Below are 7,921 nucleotides of genomic sequence, written 5' to 3'. Positions count from 1 at the left end.
ACATAGCAAGAAAATGGCGTCACTGGCATCACAACCAGGACAGAAATCTTTACTCCTTACCAATGATCTTTTTGTCACGTGTATAGGAGTTGTTATTCCAGTACATCGTGTACATTTGAGTATATGGGGTCTGATTAAGTTGCAGTTGTAACTTTTTTCTTTTTACTTTAAGGTCTGATTTCAGTTTAACTAGTCAAAGTTTAGTGATTTAAGGCATGCATGGACTGCTTTAAGCAACGTTCTTATAATTTTTTTTAATGATTTGCCTTTTTCTTCTGACTCTTTGAAGCAAAGATACATATGCTCTGACAGACTACTTTTAATTGCTCTTTTTTTTATTCAGTCCCTTTTTATTCATATCCCAGTCTCTCATTCAAATCAATGACTGGTTGCTATATTAATTTGGCCCCTAGCAACAGATAGCTGCTGAAATTCCAAACTGGCTACGGAATAAAAACGAAATAGCTTAAAGGAGAAACAAACCCCTTAATAAAAAAAACCTCTACCCACATAGACCCCTTCTCTCCTCACCCCGTAGCCTAGCTGCTAACCCAGGCAAATGCGCCAAACTTTTTACTTACCCCTCAGTGCAGATTCAGGGATCAGAGTTCACGGCAGCCATCTTCCGGGTCTTCGTGTATTCTTCCGGCACTTTGGCAATTTCGGGGCATGCGCAGTTATTGCAAACCGGAAATTGCTCCAACTGCCCATGCACCGCTCCGCCTGTCTCGTCAGATTACCGAAGACCCGAAAGATGGCTGCCCTGAACTCCGATCCCTGAATCTGCACAGAGGGGTAAGTAAAAGGTTAGGAGCATTTGCCCAGGGTAGCAGCTAGACTGGGGGGGGGAGGAGAGAGGGGATCTATGTAGGGTGGGGGTAGGGTTTTTTTTAACAAGGGGTTTGTTTCTCCTTTAAAGGAGAATTCAATCCGTAGTTTAAAAAACCCTCCCGCCCTACCCTGGGAAGACCCCCTGCCCCCCAGCCTACCTGCCCCCCCAGGCAAATGCCCTTAAGTATTTACTAACCCCTCGCGGCAGATTCTGGGCTCGGAGTTCACGGCAGCCATCTTCTTCTTATCCAGTAATCTATTGACTGCATTTTTGGCGCATGCACAGTTGGAGTAAATTTCTGGTCCCGAACAACTGCACATGCGCCCAAAGTCACGAAAATTTCCAAAAATTATCCGGAAATTTTCGTGAGTTTCGGCGCATGCACAGTGGTTCAGAACCACAAGTTTACTCCAACTGCGCATGCGCTGAAACTTCAGACAAAGACCGAAGAAAGATGATGGCGCCCGTGAACTTGCATGGCCAGAATCTGCACGGAGGGGTAAGTAATAAAATAACGGGCATTTGCCCGGGGAGCAGGTTGGCTGCAGAGGAGGAGGGTCTACCCTGGGAAGGGGAGGGGTTTTTTAAACTACATGTTGAATTCTTCTTATATTAACTTTAAGTATGATGTAGAGATTGATATTCTGAGACAGTTTGCTGCTGTTATTCATTTTCTATTATTTGCACTATTTGGGTTATTTTGTTTTTTATTCAGCAGCTCTCCGGTCTGCTTTTTTCAGCAATCTTGTTGCTAGGGTTTCCCTAGCAACCACAGTGATATGAATAATAGACTGAAATATGGATAAGAGAGGGCCTGAACAGAAAAATGAGTCATAAAAAGTAGCAATAACAATAAATGTATAGCATTACAGAGCATTTGTTTTTTAGATGTGGTAAGTGACTCATTTGAAAGTTGGAAGGCAAATAGAAGGCCAGTTGAAAAGTTGCTTAGCTACTGTAGAACATACTAAAAGTTAACTTTAAAACCACCCTTTAACAGCTACAAATAAAAAAAAATGAATACCAGCTTCAAATTTTGTCAGAATATCTCTTCATCACAGGAATTTCAAACATGCCAGTCAGGTGAACCTCATACATGGCTAATAAATTGCTGAATTGGTCTGAAGGGTTCAAATTAGCATCTTAAATCTGCCCCCTTAACTCATCCTTTTGATAGGAAAAGTACAAAATTAAAAACAAATTAGAGACGGTAGATTTCTCACTTAAGTGTATTCAAGAATGTCTCTCTAACTTTGAAAAAACTGCCCCCTACTCTCCTATATCTTATATCTATACCTATATCTTATATCTAGGGACACCTGGTGGGCGATAACTGCACTGTGGTTACAGATTATTTGCTGAATGAGAAATCCTGATCCATGGTTATGTTTATCTTATAAAAACTGTGTGATATCTGTAAATCATAGAAGATAAACATATGGTATGGTAAAAGAAACAAACTTGCGTTTATTTGTCACTGTGACAAATACGGCGCTTACTTTACAAAGATTACCAAAGCGACGAAAATGGCACCCGTGAGCTGAAGTATAGGTGGGGAGCTTTGTGAGCCATTTGTGTAGGATGGCTTTTCTGAGTGCAGTGCTAATCGTGCAGCCATGGTGTGTTTGAAGGAAATTTGCTAAATATGTTCGGGTTTTTTTGGATTGGCTTCAGGTATTTTCGGAGCGGTTTTGGGTATTTGGCATGGCTTCAGGTATTCGGCGCTGCAGTAACTTTGGAGCACAGGCGGGCCCTCTTTTAGCCCCAGGCCCGGTACGGTTTACCCCCTGATGTCGGCCCTGCGATTGGAATAAAGGAGGTTCAGTCTATATATTCAGAAGGGTTTCTTTTTACAGTGGGAGCTGTGAAGATTCTCTCCCTGAATCAGTCGTATTGGCTGATACATTAGATAGCTTAAGCACTGTTGGACTGGGCCAGCAGCGTGACACCAGGAAAAAAACCTGGTGGGCCCCAGCTCTTGTGGGCCCAGCCACCCCAGTCCTGGTCCTTGCACGAAAGCAGCTTCCAACTTCCCTCCCTGGCCCCCAATAAGGTAGGCACGGGGGGCCAGTTGGATGCTATGGCTCGGGCAGAGGGGCCAAAAGACGCTTTGCTTCTGGGGTGGTGGGCCCGAAGCAGCTTCCCAGGGCCCCCCTCGTTGAGTTCAAAAAACGCTGGCAACTTTTCCTTTTTTGAAGCAGGATTGCCTGCAAAAGTCCCAACAAACTTTTTTTGGGTAACCGGTTTTCTCCACACATTTTATAACATATGGAACATTCATTTTACAGTGGGCTCATATGTAGGGCATTATATAAACTCTCTTGGCTTGATTAAGGTTCCCTGGACATTTGTAATAAAAAGTGGTAGCTTCAAGCATTTGCATCAACATTTATAATAAAGACGTTCATACAACTTAAAATTACCCTCCCTACGCAAATTGACCTAAGTGCAAGATTACTAGCGAATGCTCGCTAGGCACAAACAAACGATAGCGCATCTTCACTAAGAAATGCTCGCACTGCCAAAGTAACAATAGCAAAAAGTCGCCAGCGTTCGGTGCCTAGGACATAACTCCACATATTGGTATATTGGCGTAGTTGTAGCGCATTTGCGCCAGGCGAACTGGTGCCAGCTGTTTGAAGCCGACTCTGGCGAAAATTCGCCCGTTAATGAATCTTCCCCTTTTGCTAATTTGAATGCATGTAACTGCTCAACACTGATTACTGGCAATACCAAATTGGTTGGATTAGCTTGTTAAGTCTTGAACTTCATAGGCAGGTGTGTCCAATCATGAGAAAAGGTATTTAAGGTGGCCAATTGCAAGTTGTGCTTCTGTTTGACTCTCCTCTGAAGAGTGACAGCAAGGAATCATCAAAGCAACTCTCAAAAGATCTGAAAACAAAGATTGTTCAGTATCATGGTTGAGGGGAAGGATACAAAAACGCTATCTCAGTTGTTTAAACTGTCAGTTTCAACTGTAAGGAATATAATCAGGAAATGGAAGGCCACAGGCACAGTTGCTGTAAAACCCAGGTCTGGCAGGCCAAGAAAAATACAGGAGCGGCATATGCGGAGGATTGTGAGAATGGTAACAGACAACCCAAAGATCACCTCCAAAGACCTGCAAGAACATCTTGCTGCAGATGATGTACATCGTTCTACAATTCAGCGCAATTTGTACAAAGAACATCTGTATGGCAGGGTGATGAGAAAGAAGCCCTTTCTGCACTCACGCCACAAACAGAGTTGCTTGTTGTATGGAAAAGCTCACTTTGACAAGCCACAGTCATTTTGGAACTACCCTGATTCTATTATACCGCATTTAATCAAGGTTTTCAAGATATATTCGTATTTTTTACAGCATCGTCCAGTGCTTTTTTCTGTTCATACGTTTAACATTCGGATCTTTTAATAAGTTCATTGAAAATCGTGGTTTTAGAGTTTGCTTGTTTATTCATGATTTCAAAAACCTCTAAAACCACTCAAATCTGACCTTCAATAAATAAGCCTCCATGTCTCTTAACACTGATAAAATGAAAGAGATGATCCTTGATTTAAGGAAGTCTTGTCCAATTCAGGGGGCTCTCATTATAAATGGGTCTGTTGTTGAGAACATCCTTAATAATAGGTTCCTTAGAATACATTTTTTACGCTTTATCAGAAAAGCGCAAAAATGTCTTTCTTGATGAAGCTGAGGAAAGCAAGACTCCTAGCCTCCATTCTGTTTACGGAGTCAGATATTTGGGGAGATATTTTCAATCATTTTGAAGATGTGTTATAAATAACTTTACTTGTTTTTAGCTATATATATTGTAGATGTAAAACAGAATTTGTTAAATTTGTGCTAATCTTGCATCTTTTCCTTTTTTTTTAAAAAAAAAAAATTATAATGTTTGCCTGTAAGGAAATATAGGCATAAATATAGTGAGCAAAATTAGGATTTATTTAGACTTTTCTAAAAACGTTATTGCAGGTAAGGTTGAAATAGGCAAAAACTCCAATATCATATTATATAGTGAATAAAGTACCCCCTCTTGTAAAATATAGGGATATTATAAGTTACCGAGGAGTTTCATGACCATATAAAAACACGAGGCCGAAGGCCGAGTGTTTTTATATTGGTCATGGAACTCTGAGGTAACTTATAATTTCCTCATATTTTGCAACTGGGGGTACTTTATTTATTATAATACACAAGTTCCAATGAGTCATGTGACAGAAATGACATCAGAACTCACCGTTTATAACTGATGACATCAGAACTCACCGTTTATAAGGATATAATTTACAGGATATTCATGGCTTTTGTGTATTATATAATATATAATATATATCCAATTTGTCATTTGACAATAATAATAATAATTACCTATAATACACCACTGCCAGTCCCAGCCAAAATGGCAGCTTTACATTCTCACATTTACTATTTTATCAGCTAGAGAAGGACTGTATAAAGAAGTCATTTATGTCACAGTTCGCAGAAAATTTATTTAATAAAAAGACATTGATTTTACATGATAAACTGACATCACCATCATTGGTCACAGAATATGGCAATACCAAACAAAACCAGAAGATGCAATATTGATATTTTAAAAGCAAATTAAAACAAAACCATATCATTTTAAAATAACCGGTCAACTTTGGAGCCACAAAATCAAGTCTGGAAGCCATATGAATTTCCCTCTGTAAGACATCTTGGTTTATGAAAAAAATCCCAATTAGTAATATTAATAAAGTCTGCAATCAAACGTTTTAGTTCTGTGGACAGGATTAGAAATGAAGTCCATTATCAAAGCTTTATAAACACAAATCAGGCATGCAGCGGCTCTGCCTCTTTGGAATTTAAATGTCTATACAATCATGAGAAAAGCATGTTTATGGTTAGTTTTCAAGGCACCAGCCCAGTTATTGGCAGAAACACACATCTGGCTCTTCCAATTGGTGATTATTGGTGATCTGTGATTATCCTTTATTCATATTCCGCTGCATAAGAACATACAGTAAGAGATAACTGCTCTGCCAACTGATGGGAGTGCATGTTTAAGCTTAATGTAGATGAAACTGGACATGCTCAATTTTATCTGCATTTGGTGTTTACATGTGCTCCCATTGGTACAGTCCCCATGAGGAAGACTTGGATCAGTTAAAGGACAATTAAAGTCATAATCACAGGAGGTTATCAAATGTTGGGTACCACCCAGTGATTGTGAAACCTTAACTTACACCATGGGCCCCGTGCTAGAGTTAAAGGAAAACTTCACAGACAGGGGGTATTTCTGTAGAAGTTCTTCACTCTGCTCTCTTCCTTGCTCTAGGCACGAGCATGTGCACTAGAGTAAATAAGCCAGCTCCTGTTACGTAAGTTAGGCTTTGATGCTACTGTGTATGTGCCTGCCTGAACAGGAACGAAATGAAGATGGCACAGATCTTCTGCAGAAATGGGTCATTGGCCAAACTGGGCCGTTGCAGTTTTTAGTGACCAGCCAAGGATATCAGGTAAGCATTTTAATCACTGGGGGCATAACATTTTGGCACCCCTCTGTGATTTAAACTTTAGTTGTCCTTTAAGTGCTGCACTCCCAGGAGAGGAAATGTGCAAAAAGCCATCACACAGCAGTACAGGTTAAATCGCATACATACAAGAGCCTTAAAATGAAAAAAAAAAGGATCAATATTCAAGTTAATTTCTCTCCACCGCTAGTGTAAAGAGTTACAAAAGGAAGCAGGCAGGGGTGACAAGTTTATTCCAATGATGGAACATAAATTTGGAATTTTAGCAAAGAAAAAAAAAGCAAAATGAATCATTTCAAGTTAGAAAATAAAACAATACACTATATAAACGATATTTAAATGATAAAGTTAAATATTTTGTTTGTTAGCATGCATGAATGGGAGATTTCTGTACAATGCAAATGCTATTGCATCAAGAAGCACTTACCACAAGGCAGAAATCTAGGGGAACTCAAAAGACTATGGGGGTACATTTTTGAACATATTTTCAGCATTGCTGGCTGATTCACCACATACAGAGTAAAAACAAATGTATTCCATTACTCCATTACAGAATGATGCTGGGCATTTACATTTATGTTCAACCCCTTACAATCATTCTTTCCTAAGCTTGATCCAGTGGTTAATAACAAACTCTTTGATTATTCTGTAGAAAAGTGCTGAGATTTAACATTCATTCCCATTCCTGAGACAAAGTTCTCAGACTACAGTGCATCACCGGCTGCTCTCCCGCCCCCCAAAATTATTTTTGAATGGCTTTTAATGGCTGGGGGAAGGGATACAGTAGAAATAAAAATGTCAGTGCATTCAGACTGAAGCTTTACTAAAATATGTCAGTCTCCCACAAAAGCTGCAGAAAACATACAAGGGGCTCAGTACAGGAATATATGTGCCATATGCTGCTGGCCAAGTGCAACATGCAGTCATTTCTGACAACCATGGTAAAACAGTGAGCTCTTACCTCTATAGATAGCGCTCATTCCGTTGTTGCTAACCGCTATACATTGGCCAAAGCTAAGAAAATCTGTAGCAATGTGGAAAAATTATAGGCTTGTATTGATTCTGGGAGCTGCGCACTGCTGCTTACATGCTCCAATCAACCAAAACTGCAATTGATACTAATGTAAGCATAACTTTTACCTTCCCTTATCCTTTAATATAGAGTCAGTGAGAGAATTGTCTTATTCTGGTCCTCCTATGGCCCACCAGAGAAACAGATATTAAATGCTTACTCTCAGAAAAATTAGATGTATACAGTACTAAATGTAATAGGTGTCTCAGATGATGGAAATAAAGAAAAAACCTCATTGAGATCTATTCTCTGACAGGCCACTCTGACCCTGCAGACAACTGCAAGTGGTAGAGCATAACATAAAACATGGGTTAGAACAAATGTGAAAAGAAAAACTTTTAGAACAGAAGTAGGAACAAAATACTTAATTACCCTATAATGAGTGCAAAAAGTGCAGTTAAAGCAACTGATTAAACCGGTTATCCAGAATGCTCGGACCTGGGGTTTTCTGGATAACTGATCTTCCCGTAATTTGGATCTTAATACCTTAAAGAGATACC

This window comes from Xenopus laevis, chromosome 3S (assembly GCF_017654675.1).
Source record: "Xenopus laevis strain J_2021 chromosome 3S, Xenopus_laevis_v10.1, whole genome shotgun sequence".
Taxonomy (NCBI): Eukaryota; Metazoa; Chordata; class Amphibia; order Anura; family Pipidae; genus Xenopus; species Xenopus laevis.
Note: the sequence above shows the minus strand (reverse complement) of the source record.